Source organism: Ambystoma mexicanum, chromosome 2q (assembly GCF_040938575.1).
Source record: "Ambystoma mexicanum isolate Mex_15411 chromosome 2q, UKY_AmexF1_1, whole genome shotgun sequence".
Lineage (NCBI taxonomy): Eukaryota > Metazoa > Chordata > Amphibia > Caudata > Ambystomatidae > Ambystoma > Ambystoma mexicanum.
Genome location: NC_090924.1, coordinates 943,602,836 through 943,620,328, shown reverse-complemented (window position 1 = coordinate 943,620,328; position 17,493 = coordinate 943,602,836).

The window sequence follows — 17,493 nt, the reverse complement described above, 5'->3', positions numbered from 1 at the left end:
GGTATGACACATAGCACACATCAGTCCAAAAAGGAGAGTCCACGACATATGCCAATATGTCCCCCACTTTGCAAGTATCCTGTGTGTCACACCTACAAGTATGCAATTCATGAAACGTGAACTACAGTACAACACCAATGTATGCATCTTGCACGCACCACTATCATTGATGCCCTGCTTCTCTTCATCCCCCACAGGCACAGATGCTGACAGTGGTGGCCAGGAGCCTGCCGCACAGGCCACGACATCCTCCAAGGGATCCAGAGCCCGTCAAGAAGGCACAGGACCTTCTACCTACAGGGCAACACCAACGCCCAGACTGCAACACAGGCCAGCACCAGCAGTACAGGGCAGGCCAGCAGAGAAGGAACAAACATGTGAGACACCACCCGACGATACAGCCACAACAGAATTGTCCACAGTTGTAGCAGCAGAAGGTTGGGGGGTAGCTGCCTCAGCTACCCTCAGCGATGTGGAAGGCCACATTGAAGAAAATTTCGACATGGACGACAACCTCCATGTGGTAGGTCCTCATACCCCAAGCCCCCAGCCCACCCCCCTTCACTCCACACAGGGCACACCAGTCAGCCCCATGCAAGAACATGCAGGAGTACTGGGGAGTCCACATCTGTCGTCCCCAACAGAGGGCACTCCAGCATTGGCCCGCCCTGCCACTGCACCGTCCACCTCCACAGCCACCACTAACATGTAGGCCGCTTGACAAGGATTGAGGCCTGCCAGGATAGCATGATAGAGCTAGTCCGGCAGTACATGGCGGAGGGGGAACTGACCCGCCGGGAAATATGTGAAGCAAATGCAGCTAACATCATAGCCATGAACACTAACACTATAGTCATCTGCGACAGTTTAGATGCAGTAACCCAGGTCCTTGGCAGGATTGTTGAGCAATTGCAGCAGCAACGACCTGCATCATCGGTTGCACAGGCAGCCATCTCTACCCCATCCACCACACCTGCCAGCTCGGCTCCAACAAGCCCTGTGCGCCAGACCAGGTGCAGCACATGCCACGCAGACATGCTTCCCCCAGACCCAAAGAGAAGCCACCACTAGCAGGGCCACCCTGCATGTTCTAACTGCATCCTGGGGAAAACCATGATTGCCACATCATGTGTGGGATGTCAATGGGGGAGGGCGGAGGTGGTGTTGGGGGTGGAGGTATTGGGTGTTAGGGGGTTTTGGGGGGAGGTGGGAGGGTGTGTGTGAGGTGGACGGTTCAACCATAATAATGTTAAATATACAATACACCCGTTGTGTTCAAAATCGCATCATGACTGGACATTGTTCATTTTGTGTGTGTTTATGCAACTCATGACAGCATACAGTGCCCAACTCCCCACACACCCTGTGTCAATATGCACACGAGTGCAGTGCCCAGGGTAGTACTAACACAGAACCATCAGCATCCCAGTGGTTAAGAAGAAATCGTCAATCACTGATTGGCGCACAGCACGGCCATCTTGTGCATCGCAAACTGACAGGGGTGCTGCTTCTCCTCCATCATCATAATCATCCTCACCTGCTGCATGCAGGTCAATGTCAGGTGGCAGTGGTACGTTTCGCTGGATGCACATGTTGTGCAGCATGGCACAGACCATGGTGATCTTTCACACCTTCTCAGGCCCGTAAAGGAGTGCTCCACCAGACCTACTGAGGCAGCGGAAACATGCCTTCAACAGGCCAAAGGTGTGCTTGATCACAACACAGGTACGGGTATGAACGTGATTGTACTCCTCTTCATGCCTGTCCTGTGGGTTCCGTTCAGGGGTAAGTAGCCAAGGCTTCAAGGGATAGACACCATCACCTGCATGGGAGCACAGTGAAGTATGTGTGAGTCAATATCTGACATGACACCTTTAGAAATCACTGTAATGGCTGCACCTATTTAGTATTGACATGCACATGTCCCTGGATGTATGCACACAGGTTCATTTGACGCAATGTGTGCCATACTATGGTCTGCAGGTGTGGATTGCGTTGTCCAGATGATGCAGGGTGTTCACTTGTATGCTGATGCAGATGTACTGCGTATGCGGAACAATGTTTTTGCACCCATATTGGTGATGTATAGTACTCTGTATATATTCCCACTAGCAGCATTGGCACAGGTGTGTTCATGTGTTGTCATCCATCACTTGACATTCCCATGGTGGCATGCAGTACGACTGTGGTGGTGGGCCAGTGACAATCAGTGTATACCCTTGGTGGGAATTCTTTGTTACCATTCATGGGTGCATGTCCCATGTTGTGCTGTGCTGTAGTCATGTCCGTTACGCATACTTTCTGCATGTTGCTGGATTGTGTCGCAGAGGGTATGCTAATTTGATGTGCAGTCGACGTGTTGAGGGATGTGGCCTGCTTGTACGTCTGGCATATTGTCACTGGTGTGCAGCATTGGTCTTATGTATGGCATTGCTGTGTCATGTTCAGGTTGGAATGTTCAGGCCCACAGTGTTTTGCTGTATGTGCATTGTCCACTCACCACACACTCTCACCCAGATGGAGTATGCACCCCCCCAATCTCACCCAGCTGGAGTATGCATCCCCCCAATCTCACCCAGCTGGAGTATGCACCCCCCAATCTCACCCAGCTGGAATATGCACCCCCCCCAAGCTCACCCAGCTGGAGTATGCATCCCCCCCAATCTCACCAGCTGTAGTATGCATCCCCCCCAATCTCACCCAGCTGGAGTATGCATCCCCCTTCCCAATCTCACCCAGCTGGAGTATGCATCCCCCACCCCAATCTCACCCAGCTGGAGTATGCCCCCCCAATCTCACCCAGCTGGGGTATGCATCCCCCCACTGCACTGATATGGGCCTATCAGGAAACTCACCAAGCAGCCAGGCATGTCGTCCAGCATGTCGCTCCATGTAGCGGAGTAGCGAGGAGTTCCGCAGCACCATGGCATCAAGTGTGGATCCGGGAAATTGGGCACAACAATGAGTGATGATTTTGCTGGAGTCACATACCATCTGCACATTGATGGAGTGGTATTGCTTATGATTGCGGTACACCACCTCCATGGCATGAGGGACCACAAATTATACATGGGTGCAGCCGAGGGCACCGATGCAATTGGGCATGCCTGCCACTGCATGGAAGCCAACTTTATTGTCAGCGAGCTCCTGGCCAGTCCGTGGTAGGGATATGTGGTTGCTTGCGTGCTTCACGAGGGAATCCAGCACTTGGGTCAGCATGCGTGAGAAGAGAGGTTGTGATATGCCATGCAGCTGGCCCACTGTGTGCTGGTAGGTGCCTGTGGCCAGGAAGTGGAGCACAGACACTACCTTCAGTAGAGGGGGATTGGCAGTGCAGATTTCTCTCAGGCTGACAATGTCGTTGTGTATCATGTCCACTATGGTGGTGATGGTGTCACAGTCCAACCAGTACAAGGTGTGGATCTGCACAGGGGTTAGGTTGAATGGACAGGCTCCATTGCCTCCACCTGTGGTGATTGTGTGCAGCTGTGGCTGTTGGGTACACAGCAGGTTGCTATTTATGGGTGATCCGTGATGCCTGTAATAACGCCATCGTCCAGTCCCTATTTACCACCTTCAGGATGCCGGTAGATGCTTGTCCGCGTGACTTGTGATGTCCTCCTGTTAACGGCATCCCGGTATTGACGCCATGAAGGGCGTGTGTACTCGCACATGCCGGTATGAAGGGGCACGGTACAGGCGGTGGCGGTGGCGGTACTGCCGGGTTTGTGGCTCGTAATGGCCCGTAGCGGTACTCGATGCCGGTATTACCATTCCGCTTCCTTTTTTGCTTACCGCCATGCTCGTAATGAGGCCCAATGTATTAATGCTATGTGTTATAGATTTGTGCCTTTTAACCATAGATGTTCTGTATTTTAAGGAAGCGTGTAATTTCCGAATAAAAGGATTGATTGATGATTGATTGATTGAATTGCAGGTGGAAATGAGCTACAGGTGCAAAAAAAATGCCTTTACAAGTCTCTGCAGCCACTTTATTTGCATATTTTCCTTGCACTGAAGTCCTCATAAAAACAAACATTGTCAATGGCAACAGTTTTGGGATGTGCATAGGTTTTAGATAGGCATTTTCCATGCAGTTTCCAGCTTATGGCCAGGTGTTGCCTTTATAGCAGAGTTTTTCAATACAAGGGAATTTCTTTGTACAATAACATCTATTAGATTAAGGTTTACTTTATAATTTCCTGTTGGAAATCCCAGCCTATAAATCGAGAATGACCATTATCTCTTTTAATGCATTCCACCCATTTTTCAGAAGTACTATTAGCTTACTGGGTTGGAAAACATATTTAAGAAAAGCCTTTCATTGCCAAATATATACAATACAATTAATGTAGCACATAGTCAATACATGTAAACAACCAATAACGTGCATAGTGCATGTCTGAAATGTTCTTAGTCAAAACTGTCAAAAGGCATTAACACTCACAAATATTCAATTCACAAAGAGACATAGGGCCTCATTCCGAGTATGGCGGTAAGGGATACCGGACACCGTTAAGGAGACCGGTGCCAGTAATCCCTTACCATCCTACTACGAGGTCCCTTAGAGGGTCCCTCTTTTAACGCCTGGTCTGACCAGGCGTTATTGACGGGACCCGTTAAGGGACTTCAGAGCTAATAACGATACCGCAAATTGCGGTACTGTTATTAGCTACTTCCCCATTCCCATTGAGCCCTAGGGAGGCTCAAATGGGAATGGGGAATGGCTTTTTCAATGGGGACTTACCGGTCCCGCAAAGGTCGGACTACACCGGTAAGTCCCCATTGAACGAGACCGGTACTGGTACCGTTATTGGAGGCAGTCATGGCACAAATAGCGCCATGACTACCTCCATTCTCGGAATGAGGCCCATACACTATGGGCCTCATTATAACCCTGGCGCTCCCGTAATGAAAGGTGCCGGTATGGGACCGTCACCCTTCATTACGGGGGAGCGCCGATTACGAGGTTCCCTTTGCGGGACACACTAAGGACGCCTGGTAAAACCAGGCGTCCTTAGCGGGTCCCACGAGGGGAAGAGGGAGCTAATAAAGGGCCCTTATTGACGGCGCCATTAGTAGCTCCCTCCCCATTCCCATTGAGCCCTATGGGGACTCAAATGGGAATGGGGATGGGTTCCTGCAAGGAGGAATTACTGGGTCCACCAATGTCAGAATGACCCGGTAATTCCTCATTGCAGGAACCCAGTATTGGAGCCCGGTATGGAGGCAGCCATGGCGCTAATAGCACCATGGCTACCTCCATACTCGTAATGAGGCCCTATGTATTCATTCTATGTATATCTGTCCTATAGAATTCATCCTACAGATAAGGACATAGAAAGCAAATACATTATAGCCCATAAATAAAGTGCATAGTGCAAACCAGAGTTGTTTCAGATATAAGTATGAAATGCAATTAATTTTACCCATAAAGACGATCAATTACATTACAGCCTACAACTAAAGTGTATGATGCTAATCTGAATTCAACAATACATTAAATCATACGAATAAGGTACAAAATATTGGGCCTCATTACGACCCTGGCGGTAGCCGTGCCGGTAAAAACGGAACGGCTGCTACTGGAGTCTTTTTTTTTTTTGGCGCCTGGCAATGGGGAATTACTGGGGCATTACAGTCAAGGTGGTCCCGGTAATTCCCCACAGCCAGGCGCCGGGAACAATTACTCCCCATTCGCGTTTCCTAGGACTCAATGGGAATGGGGAGGACGGTGCTACTGTCAAAGTCTGTAAGCAGGTGCCTTTTCCGCTCGTCACGTCCGACCTGGGGGGTGGAAAGGCACCCGCTTGCAGAACTCAGAGTATGCCGGTCCGGTAACAACGGTGCCGGTAGTTTACCGCCCCGTTGTTATCGGACCGGCATACTCATAATGAGGCCCTTTGACCTGAATCCATTGCAATGTGGTGTTAAAGAATAGCTAAATAATATCAAATACCTAGCAAATGCCTACCAGTAAGGTTACCAACCTATCCTACCTATTATGATATTGAATTTCTTTTGGATGCAGGAATATTGGTACTGTATTTTTGTGAAATGTCACATTACTAGTTTCGATGACTAACTGGAATGAGTTTATTGACCATCCTCGTGTTATTCAGGGTATATAGATGGTCAGCTATGCCAACTCTACAAAAAAATACAGTCTGCGTCACCTCAACATTTTTAACTTTAAGGGATCCAAAAACATCTATTAAATCTCACAGGCCAATATATCCAAAGCGGATAATGCAAAATAAAGTACCTGTATGTTGGCATCATTAGCTTATTGGACGATTTTTCAATTATTCTGAATTTATGCTGCAAAAATACCAGAAAACCGTGTAAATTTACATTAATTAATTTTGACAACAATGCCTCTATTACAAATAAAGTAGATATGAATTATCTTCTGATTCTTTCATAGCCTAACTGCAGGGAAAGGTTTTCATTTTTGAATGTATACCTTGACACTGTGTGATTCAACACCCTTGTGACAGTCACTACCTGTAAACTGTAAGAAAGGGGGCGGATGTCAACTAATGGGAATGCACACACCTTCACATTTCCCATTTGCTCTATTCAGAACGTACTTAAAACAGAACAACCGTTTATACTTACAGCGCTGAGTTCTCTCTTCTTTTGCCATATTTGTTGTTGCCGGTGTCACGAAATAAAGGCTCTCCTGTATAAACTCTCCCCAGAGACTTTATTCTGAAATAGAATCTCTGGGGGGGGGGAATACTTTTGAGCCCCCACTCCCTCAAAATTAATTCTCCCTGGCTCTATGTGCTGCAAAGGCGCATGCTGCAGGATCCCAGTCAATTCCTTGTAACTTTTATTTTACATGAGATATCTCGGCTAAATTTGGCTCCTTTTCTTCCCACTTGTAGGTGGTCATAACGCCACCAAGGAATCCTAGTTTGCTGTATGGGTGTGAGAGAAAATAACAAAAGAGAGCACATTTTGTGTTTTTTCAGAAAATGCCAATAAAATGGTGTACAAAGAAGCCTGTGGTTTTTTCCTTGTAAGTGCAGGAACAAATGGTTTGCTGTTTTGAATTCACCATTTTCCAGGCTTTCATGAACAGGGTGAGAGGAAACAAAAGAAACATATTTTTATAAGATTACCATCAGTTTTGTTAGAGGTAGGCTATTTTTCTCTTTTTTTTCCAATAGGACATGCGTGGACGGAATGGAAGAGGAAGGTAGGAAAGCTGAATGGGAAGACAGAAAGGCATACAATTCTGAAAAGTAGACAAAATGTCAAGTTTACGAAGGGGTCACTTTTGGTGCCGAAAAAATATTGTGCGCCCCGCGTATTCATGGATTCAAAGGTGCATTACTAGCCATCGCGCAAGTAAAATCAAGCTGCGCGAGGAATGCCCACAACACGTTCCCACGCACCCCAAAAAGCAAGCTAAAGGCCAAACCAGGCGCAAGCCTTCTCGTTCACCCCTGACCCACCATCCAGTACCCCTGTGAGAAGGCACCGCCTGCACCGCAAGCCCAGGCTGCACCCCAGCTAAATTGCGCACCTCACCTTGCAAGCACAGGCTGCTCCCCTGTGAAAACACGCATCCTCCCTCGCAAGGCCAAGTTGCACCCCTGCGAAAAAAAAGCACCTCACCTTGTAAGCCCAAGCTGCACCCCTGCGAAAATGCGTGCCCTCCCTCGCAAGGCCAGACTGCACACCAGTGAAATTGCACACTCACCTCGCAAGACTAGGCTGTACCCCTGTGAAAACGCTGGGCCTCCCTCGCAAGGCCAGACTGCACCGCAACGAAATCGTGGGCCTCACCTTGCAAGCCCAGACTCCACCCCTGTGACAATGCCGTCTCCCCCTCGCAAGGCCAGACTGCAATCCAATGAAATCTTGCGCTTCATTTTACAAGTCCAGGCTGCACTCTGTCGAAATCGCGCACATAACCTTGCAAGCACAGGCTGCACCCCTGCAGAACCACAGGCCCTCCCTCGCAGGGGCAGACTGCACCCCAGCAAAATCGCGCACCTCACTTTACAAGCCCTGGATGCACCCCTGTGAAAATGCAGGCCCTCCACCGCAAGGCCAGACTGCACCTCAACGAAATCGTGGTCCTCACTTCGCAAGCCCAGACTGCACCCCTGTGAAAATGCTGCCTCTCCCTCGCAAGGCCAGGCTGCACTCCAATGAAATCTTACGCTTCACTTTACAAGTCCAGGCTGCACTCTGTCGAAATCGCGCACCTAACCTTGCAAGCACAGGCTGCACCCCTGCAGGACCACAGGCCCTCCCTCGCAAGGCCAGACTGGACCCCAGAAAAATCGCACTCCTCACTTCGCAAGCCCAGGCTATACCTCTGCGAAAACTTGGGCCCTCCCTCGCAAGGCCAGACTGCACCCTAGCAAAATCACGTGCCTTGCCTCGCAAGCCCAGGCTCCAACCCTGCCAAAACATGGGCCCATTCTCGCAAGCCCAGGCTGCACCCCTGCAAAAATGTGAGGCCACCTCCTACACCCTTGCCACCCATTCTGGCTGCATACCCCCCTACTACACATCAATCACTCTAGCCCAGACACCACCCACCAGTCCCCTCCAGACTGGACACCACCCACCAGCCCCCCTCACCTGTGACTCCCCCAGGCAGCCCCCTTCAGTCCCCCCCAGGCAGCCCTCTCCAGTCTGTACATCACCCACCAGCACCCCTCTCACCTGTGACACCCCTCCAGGCAGTCCCATCCAGTCTGGACACCACCTACCAGCCCCTTCCAGTGGGGACACCACTCACCATCCCCTCTCACCTTTGGCACCAACCCCCAGGCAGACCTCTCCAGGCAGGACACCACTCACCAACCCCCCTCACCTGTGACACGCCCCCAGGCAGCCCCTTCCAGTCTGTACATCCCCCACCAGCACCCCCCTCACATGTGACACCCCCCTAGGCAGCCCCCTCCAGTCTGGACACCACCCACCAGCCCCCTCCAGTCTGGACACCACTCCCCAGCCCCCCTCACCTTTGACACCATCCCCCAGGCAGCTCTGACAGTCTCCCACAATACCACTTCAATGCATGTCTGCAGCTCACCTGAACCTCCGTGGTCTGCCAGCACCCTTAAGTGGAACACCAACATGTCCACTGAAGGCGCTTGGTCCCAACACGATACCAAACAAGCCAAATAAAAGGATGCACCCCACTAGGGAATAAGACCAGGTGATGGATTGCAAGTTGAACAAAGTTTTATATAGATAAAGATGTGCATGCAGAGAACTCTGCTGCCCTAAGAGCGCTCTGCCCAACAATACACGGGCAGCACATTATGAACCCACAAATCGTCATGAATGATGTAATGACATGTAGTACAAAATGACAGTTTCAATTGGTTGGCCCACATGGCGCAGTATGCTCTATAGGTTATGTCTGACTCCAATTGGTTGCTGTGGCTGGGGTGGTCAGTTGGCACGTGGGTCTGCTGGGGTCATCTTCGCAGGGTGAAGGTCAGGCTTAGTTCCCAAAGTGTTACAATCCTAACTAATCCAAACTACACAATGGTCACAGGCATTCAAAGAATAATGTTGGGCATAAAACCATTACTTAAACAGGGGTTGTTCATAAAATGTAGACAGATATATGCACATTGCAACCCATGCATTTATGGGGGCACGGGTTCATTGGTCCCTCTCCCAGGTGCCTTATCTGTGGGGTTTGATCTGTGATTTATTCTCCCTGATGCCTCATGATTTAAAACGAAGGATGGATGGGTGTTAGTTTAAAGGAGTTTACATATTAGTTTACATGATAACACTGGATTAGGTATATGATGGGCATTTGAGGGTGGTCTGGGGGAAAGGCCTTTCAGGCACTTACATTCAAAGAGAGTGGAGGGGCAAAGGCTCTGTAGGCTGTAACTTCTAAAGGTGGGGTGAGGTGGGACAGGCAGGTTTGTGGAGACGGATGAGCACGCAGGCCAGGATTTGCTCCGGTTACACGCGGGGCTATGAGTTCAGAGGAAGAGAGAAGGATACTGAATACTTGCAACAATACATGCCAAGCTTCTGTGAGAAATGGGTTTGTGCGCACCTGCCTGGAGCTGAAGGGGGAGGCTGGGCTTTCTGTGCACGGCACTGGACAGAGGGAGAGATGGCTTTTTAGAAATCATGGTGTGGCCTAGGAAAAGATGACGTTTCAGGGTGGCACAACATGAAGTCTGTACCTCCCACCAGATGGCTTTGTTTATCGCCTTCTTTTTTGTGGTTAATATTAAGTCCAAATCATATGAACAGACAAACAAACATGGGGACGTCTCCCACCATTGGGTAAACATAAGATCCATTTTACGTGGGAATGTCAGGTGGGGTCTGAAAAGAGCTTTCCTCCCTAACACCATCACAAACACAATCAACAGGAAGTACCGGAGATCCATCCAGGATTGGAGCATCTGCTGATATACCCTTCCAGACCTTGATCACAGCCTGAGCATCAGTGCCCTGGGAGCAAGGGGTTGCAAAATACCTGTCAGGGAACAATAACATGACAGGGCGATGCATGGGTGATGGGAGGGCAGTCAGGGAGTGCATGAGTCACAGAAATCGGAGAATTGTGCTGCCACTCTGTAAGAGCAAATATGGCTCACTACTGCATTCCAGTGTCAGAGGTGGAGCAACACATGAGATAAGGCAGTTTGTGAGTGCACATGCTGGTGGGCGTGTCTGTATGACATGGGTTTAACACAATGTGCCATTAACGTGACCATGCAGCACCTCCACAGTGAGCACACCACCCCAACCACACTGATGCCAAACACACAGTGATGCTGCACAGGTAAATGCAAATAAAAACATACAGTGCAGACCCAGTCATCTGATGGACCCAACCTTATTGTCAGGCACATGTGCATCCTTCAAGCCACAACCATCACAGCAACAACAAAACACATGCAGGGACACCACAAGACACATGCCTTGCAATGAAGAGATGCACTGGCTGAAAAGTGAACTATTAAAGCTGCTGACACACAAATGAACTGCATGAAGCGTGGAATGTAACCAAATGAAAGAAGTATTGAATATAAATATGTACAAGTAAAATGGGGAATGAAGGTCAAAGCAGTTCAGGGGAAAACATGAAATTAAATAAAAACCCTATGCCTTAATAACTATATACATGAAAAACTGGGACAGAAAGTCTGCAAAGTCCAGGGAAAATAATAAATAAAAAAAGGAAACCTACACCTAAATAACTCTGTACAAAGGCAGCGGGCTAGTCCTCCTCTCCGATCTCACTCAGCCTTTCCACCAGGGCTGGGCCCAATGCCACTTCCCCCCGTCAGGCGGGCCTCAGTTGTTGCCTGGAGGGCTTGCAGGTTGTCCAGCATCTGTGTTTCTATCACTTGCACGTCCCTGCAAGTGGCCTCCAGGATGGCAGCCCGCCTCCTTGCCCGACGCAGTGGCCATCAGGCCCAGCCCTGGCCATCAGTACTCTTTCTTCCCGTGCCTGCTGCCTCTCTGCCATGATCTGCCCTTCATACTGCTGGAACACGGAAGACATTCTGTGCCTCATGTCCACGTGTACCTCCTGCCTCACACTTCCCACCTGCATCCTTCGGGTGGTCTGCCCTGCAACCAGTTGCCTCCTCCTCGTTGCCACCTACTGCCTCAGGGCCCAGTGCCTGCTACAATGGTACGCCTTCTAAGCTGATGACGATCCCCGGGGGCGTGCGTCACCTGCACTGCTCATAAGGGCCTGCTGTCCCTCCATTGCCTTTGACCCTGTCGGTGCCTCGGTAGGCACGGTGACCACCTCAGCTGCTGTGCCTGGGACTCCCACCTCGGGCAGGCAGGAGAGCTCCACCAGATGGGGCGTTGTGGGTGGGACAAATGCACAGGTGGCCTGGCTGGTATGTTGGTGGGAAGGCACCCTGGTGGATGACTGGTGCACAGAGGTGGAAGATGAGGAGGTGGTCACAGCAGTGAACAGCCCATGGAGTGCACCAAGGAACAGGCATTCTGCAAGCCAGGCCACGAGGCGGTATAGCTCACTGTGATGATATGAAAGCAGAGTATGACTAGCCCACCCATCATCACAAATGACACCTGTCTGTCTTGTCAACCCGGCCAGCAGGGGCAGCACATAATCCTTTGTGGACACACCAGATGTCAAAGGGGTGTTGGTCTGGGTGGAGGAATCCTGGCAGGTGCACACTGCTGCATTCAATGCCCAGGGACTGGATTTTGCACAAGCACCTCCACGGTGGCCTGCACATCCTCATGCCCCTGGTACAGGACTGCAGTAAGCACGCCCACTGCAACACCCCCACCTGACCCCATGGGCTGGGCTGCAACGGCCACCTCCTCCACCTCACCCTTCGTCAACCTGGATGACTTCAGGTTGTCTTCCACCATGGAATCCCTGACGCCACCGCTGCTGAGGATTCCACTCCCACCTTCACCTTCTCAGAGTTACCCCCAGCAGCCATGCCCGATGTCCCTGGCACTGCCACAGCCACATCGCTCCCCGAAGATCTGCTATCACAGGGGTGTAGCTCTTCCCTGTGCCTCTGCCTGGTGGAGGAATCCCTGCATTCCTGCTCCACATAACTGCTTCAGCCCTCTTCAACAAATGCAACTGTGGAAACACAGAACAGCAACATCAGTGTACTGCAGCAAATCCAGCGTGGCATCACCAACATTCACAGGAACATGATTTGCAAAGGGAACAACAACCAACTCCATACCCACACACATGGACATGCAATCCACATCCATGCAGACACCTGCCTGGCCATCACTCCACACAAACACATCAAACTACATGCCACTGTCATAACCAATCAATTTGTATGCTATAGACACATATGCATCACTTGCACATGCACATGTCATGCACAAACATCAGCTCAGGGGGCCCAAAATGTGCCATGACCAATCACATCAGAGCCTTGGGAACTGCAATTCCTCAACGTGACTAAGCCAGACATCCGAATGCATGTGTTGCATCCAGGCATGAGTGAGGCTCAGTCACACATTCCCATCTTGGGCACATACACATGAGCATCATGCATGCACATGACGTGGGCAACACTACCTCTACTGGCACACTTGCCATCCTGGCACGTCTCTGACACAAGTAACATTGCATGTGCACGGCCTGCAAGCCAGCACCACAACACACAATGGAAGTTAGTGCACATTTAAAATCCACAGATGTCTGAATGCACACATGGAGAGCAATGTCTGGGGCATGAATGCAGACATCCATCTCAGAAACATACTTGCTGCAAGCCGAAAGGGGTCACTTGTACATGCACAACATGCATGCACCATAGAGCAGTGCACCACATGGCTAGTCACCATTTGACTCCAGATGTTGGTGTAACTCGCAGACCTGGGAATGCAGCACCGGGTAGAACCTCTCCAGGACCTGCATGTTATTACCCGACAGCCTGCACCTGCGTGCACGGTGCCCCTCTGCAGTAGCACCAGCCAGGATGTATCGCAGGGCCTTGCTGTGGGTCGTGGATTTCAGATCCTCCCAGCGCTTATGGACGGTCTAGAAGGTGCGGACTGCCACCCCCTCTGTGTTTATGGCATCTGTGAACCCGTCCCAGGTCTGCTTACGTACTTCCTTGATGCGTTGCATCACATGGTAGAAGAGGGCATCATAATGCTTCAGGACCTTCTCTACCAGGATGTCAACTTCCCTGGTGCTGATGTTGACAGCCCTCTGCCTCGCTGCCATGGGGTTGCCACTCTGGTCAGCGGATGATGGTGCTGACATGGCAAACCCTTAGGCAGGTGTGGGTGTGGAATGTGGTCCCGGAGCTGGGCTGTGGAGCGGTGGTGGAGGTATGGCACGTGGGAGTCTCAGCAAAGCAGCTGAGATGGTCACAGGGCTGGAAACAGGAGTATAGGCAGTGGCTGAACAGCAGACACTCCAAACGCAGTGCAGGTGGGCAGCAGGCACACACACACTGTACAGGCAGCAGCAGATGGCAAAGTTGGAGGCAGCACAGGGAAGGAGGAAGCTGGTTAAATGGCACGGATGCAGGAGCATGGGTCTTCCGTGTCTCACAATGAAGGCAGCTAGAAACAGAGTGAAGGGACTTTACATGTAAAAACAGAGAAAAGCATGGACACGTGAAAACAGAGGAAAGGCCCTCAGTGCGTAACTTACATGACACGTGCTGCGCGCAAGCATTGAGCATGCCATATTTCGGAAGTACAAAAGTACGTGTAAAAGCAACTCTGGACATGCGTGCAAAGGGGAGGAGATGGACAAGTGGAGTACAAGCATTGTTTGGTGTGCAATGCATTCCGTTCAATTCAGGGACTGTACGTAATTCTGATTTTGGTGGGGGCTTTGATTCCACACATTCACACATTTACTTTTGATTTTTGCGAGGCTAATGGTGAGTTGCGTACACCTTTGTTTCAACTCTGGATGCCCCTGTGTATCGCGTACCATGATTCTTACTTTTATGGTAGGGTACAGGGTTCGCGTACGCATTCTTTGTGTTGCTGGGTGCCACTGTGTATCGCGTACTGCTTTTTTCTTATTTTGGAAGCTACCCTGATATCACGTATACATTTTTTTCCAGGGTGCCTGTGCATTACGTGTACCGTACTAGCCACACCTGGGGTACATTTGAGCCTTGGTGGACCACAGAACTACATCTTCCATCACATAGACTGCCCCCTTACTCATATTGGCCATGACAATTAATTGGTGTGCCTTCAATATTTCCGTTACACCAGGAACATTAGTGGAAAGGCCCCAAAAGGGAAAGGGGGCAGATGGGGCCAGGGTCATGGGCATGCTGTGGAAGCAGCTGCCCCAGCCCCAAGGGGGCAGGTGCGTGCTGTGGAAGCAGCTGCCCCCCAGCCCAAGGGGTCATGGGCGTGCTGTGGTAGCAGCTGCCCCAGCCCCAATGGGATAGGGGAGGGCTGTTAAAGCAGCTGCCCTAGCCCCAAGGGGTCAGGCCATGCACCAGGCCACTTGTAGTCCTGCATCTGGATCCCAAAGTAGTCCCAGCCACTCTGGGGTGGAACCAACACCTTGTGGCACCCATGGCAAGACGGCTAAGCCTGCACAGCAGGAACAGGCTCAACCCCATGACACGGCACAGGACACTGGCATGTTGAGGAAGTAGAACTTCCACGATGAAGAACTCCCGATCCTCATAGACTACATGGCCAGTCACCACCATGACATGTGCCAGCATCCGGGAAACACTCATACAACTGCTCAGTGTATGGTGCATTGGCAGCATGTCACGGATGAGATCAACAGCTTAGGGTTTGAGAAGCGCACTGCTGCACAGGAAGTGAAGCGCTGGAATTATCTCACCCGTCACAACAAGTCCAAGCTGGGTGCCAACCCAGCCTCTGCTCTGACAACTGGAGGGGGGGTCACCAGATGAGGAGGAGCTCACCCAGCATGAAGAGACTATGAGCCAATTCATACTACTGGAGCATGTGCAAGGCGTGGGAGGCCTGGAAAATTATGAGGACACGTCCAGTGAGTGACCAACATTGTGCATCCTGAGTATGTGAAGTAATGCATCAGCAAGGAGTATAATTGTGGTGCACATCTGGCTGCTTTGGAATGACTGCCCTGGGTGAACCATGTCATGTGGTGGACTGACTCCTGTCCAGTGCACACAATAGTGGATATAAACCATGTGGTGTACATGGTGTCCAGTCATTTGGTCGAAAGAAAAAGGTCGACAGGACAAATGGTCGACACCATTTGGTCGAAAGCCAAATGGTCGAATTTTTATTTTATTTATATATATATTTTTTAGGTTTTCGTTTAGGTAAAAAAAGGTTAACAGGGCAATCCAGACGTGGACCCCTTGCTCACTGTTCTTAGAGAGGCAACAGTTTCACCTCACTGATGATGCCCAACAAGGCTGAAACATGTGTATGGGGTTACTGATGGTACTCTTGTTCAGAGGAGAATTGCCTAGCATTTCGGCGCTGGACTGCCCCAGGGCAGGACAAAGGCTGATGTGCGGGGAAATTTCTTCTCTGTGTAAAGGACAGTGAGCTAAAGACTTGGTAGAGTCTCTCCCAGGGGTTATTCACCCAAGAACAGGTCATTGGGCTGTGTTCGTGCTGGTAGAGAGATTCCCAGACCCCCCCTTTGTTTGAGTTAGGGGGGACCCCCCAAAAAAAAAAAAGTGAAAAATCAAAAAAAAAACAATTCGACCAAATGGTGTCGACCATTTGTCCTGTCGACCTTTTTTTTTTTACCAAATGTCTGGTAACCGGTGTACATCAGTGGAACATGTCTGTTTGACACTACTCATCCCCCACATGCATCCCCCCAACATCTGCCACGTGATACCACTACGTGCACAGTTGTTTGCAGCATCCTTTATGTGGGTGACACTGCTCTGCTAGACATGTGCATGTGTCCCAAATCCTAGTTACAGTTCATGCCATGCAGGGTATTGAATCTTTTTTCGCGCATGTACGTATGTGCTGCCAGGCCTCATAGACCATCCAAGCTGACACACAACAAGCCTTATGGCATGCCTTGAGTGAGTGTGCATATGTTCAGACTGTACATCTCCCCGCTACCCCAATGGCAATGACTCCAGAGACAAATCATTGTGACTCCTGCTCCCTGTCACCCTCCCACACTCAGACCACACTCCATGTGTCCACACCCCTCTCCCTCTTGTGGGTCACTGTAACTTGGGCCTATCTACAACTCCATTAACTTACTCTCTACACTTCACAGACCTTGCCTAGGTGGTTCTGTTTCAGCCAAACATCACCTGGGAATATTTGCTGTTTCCCTAATTTACGGCATGCTCTCTTTGTCTACAGTACTTGTACCAAGTCAACACTGGTGGGGCATGTGATGGATGCGGCATAGTGTGTGCACATGTGTGGCTGCCTGTTGCCATGTAATGCAATTGCACGTCACAGAGCCACATGTCCATGCCCATTTTACTGGCATTAGTCAAAGGTATGCGGTAACATGGCCTCTAAAGTGCTATTAACAACCCTGTTAGTTGACAATGTACCCACTGGCACCATAACCCTTGTCGCAGTTTATTAAGTGGTCACACCCAACTCATGGAGTTCCTTTGCCCACAATGAAAGTGGCGTACAATAAAGCACTTTGGTTTTGATTCAGGTTCTATTTGGTGATGCCTTCAACCCATCTCGCACACAACACCAACAAGTACCTGGTGCCACAATGGAATAGGAACCAGGCCAGTGTGTATTTAGAATGTATTTATTAATTAATGCATTTGTCCAAATATCCAAACAGATTAACATCAGTCACCAATGTTGTGGCAATACAAGACAAAATGCCTTCCATAAAGGCACCAACATAGAGATATGTTGTCACAATTCCTTTTTAAATCACCCACCAATACAATAAAAGAACAATTCAACACACACAGTGATTTCAAACAGGGTTATGCTTTTCTCCCAGCAACCCTCACCCTCCAAACATCAATTATGCTTGACTCCTCTGAATGGAAGACCAGTGGCAGG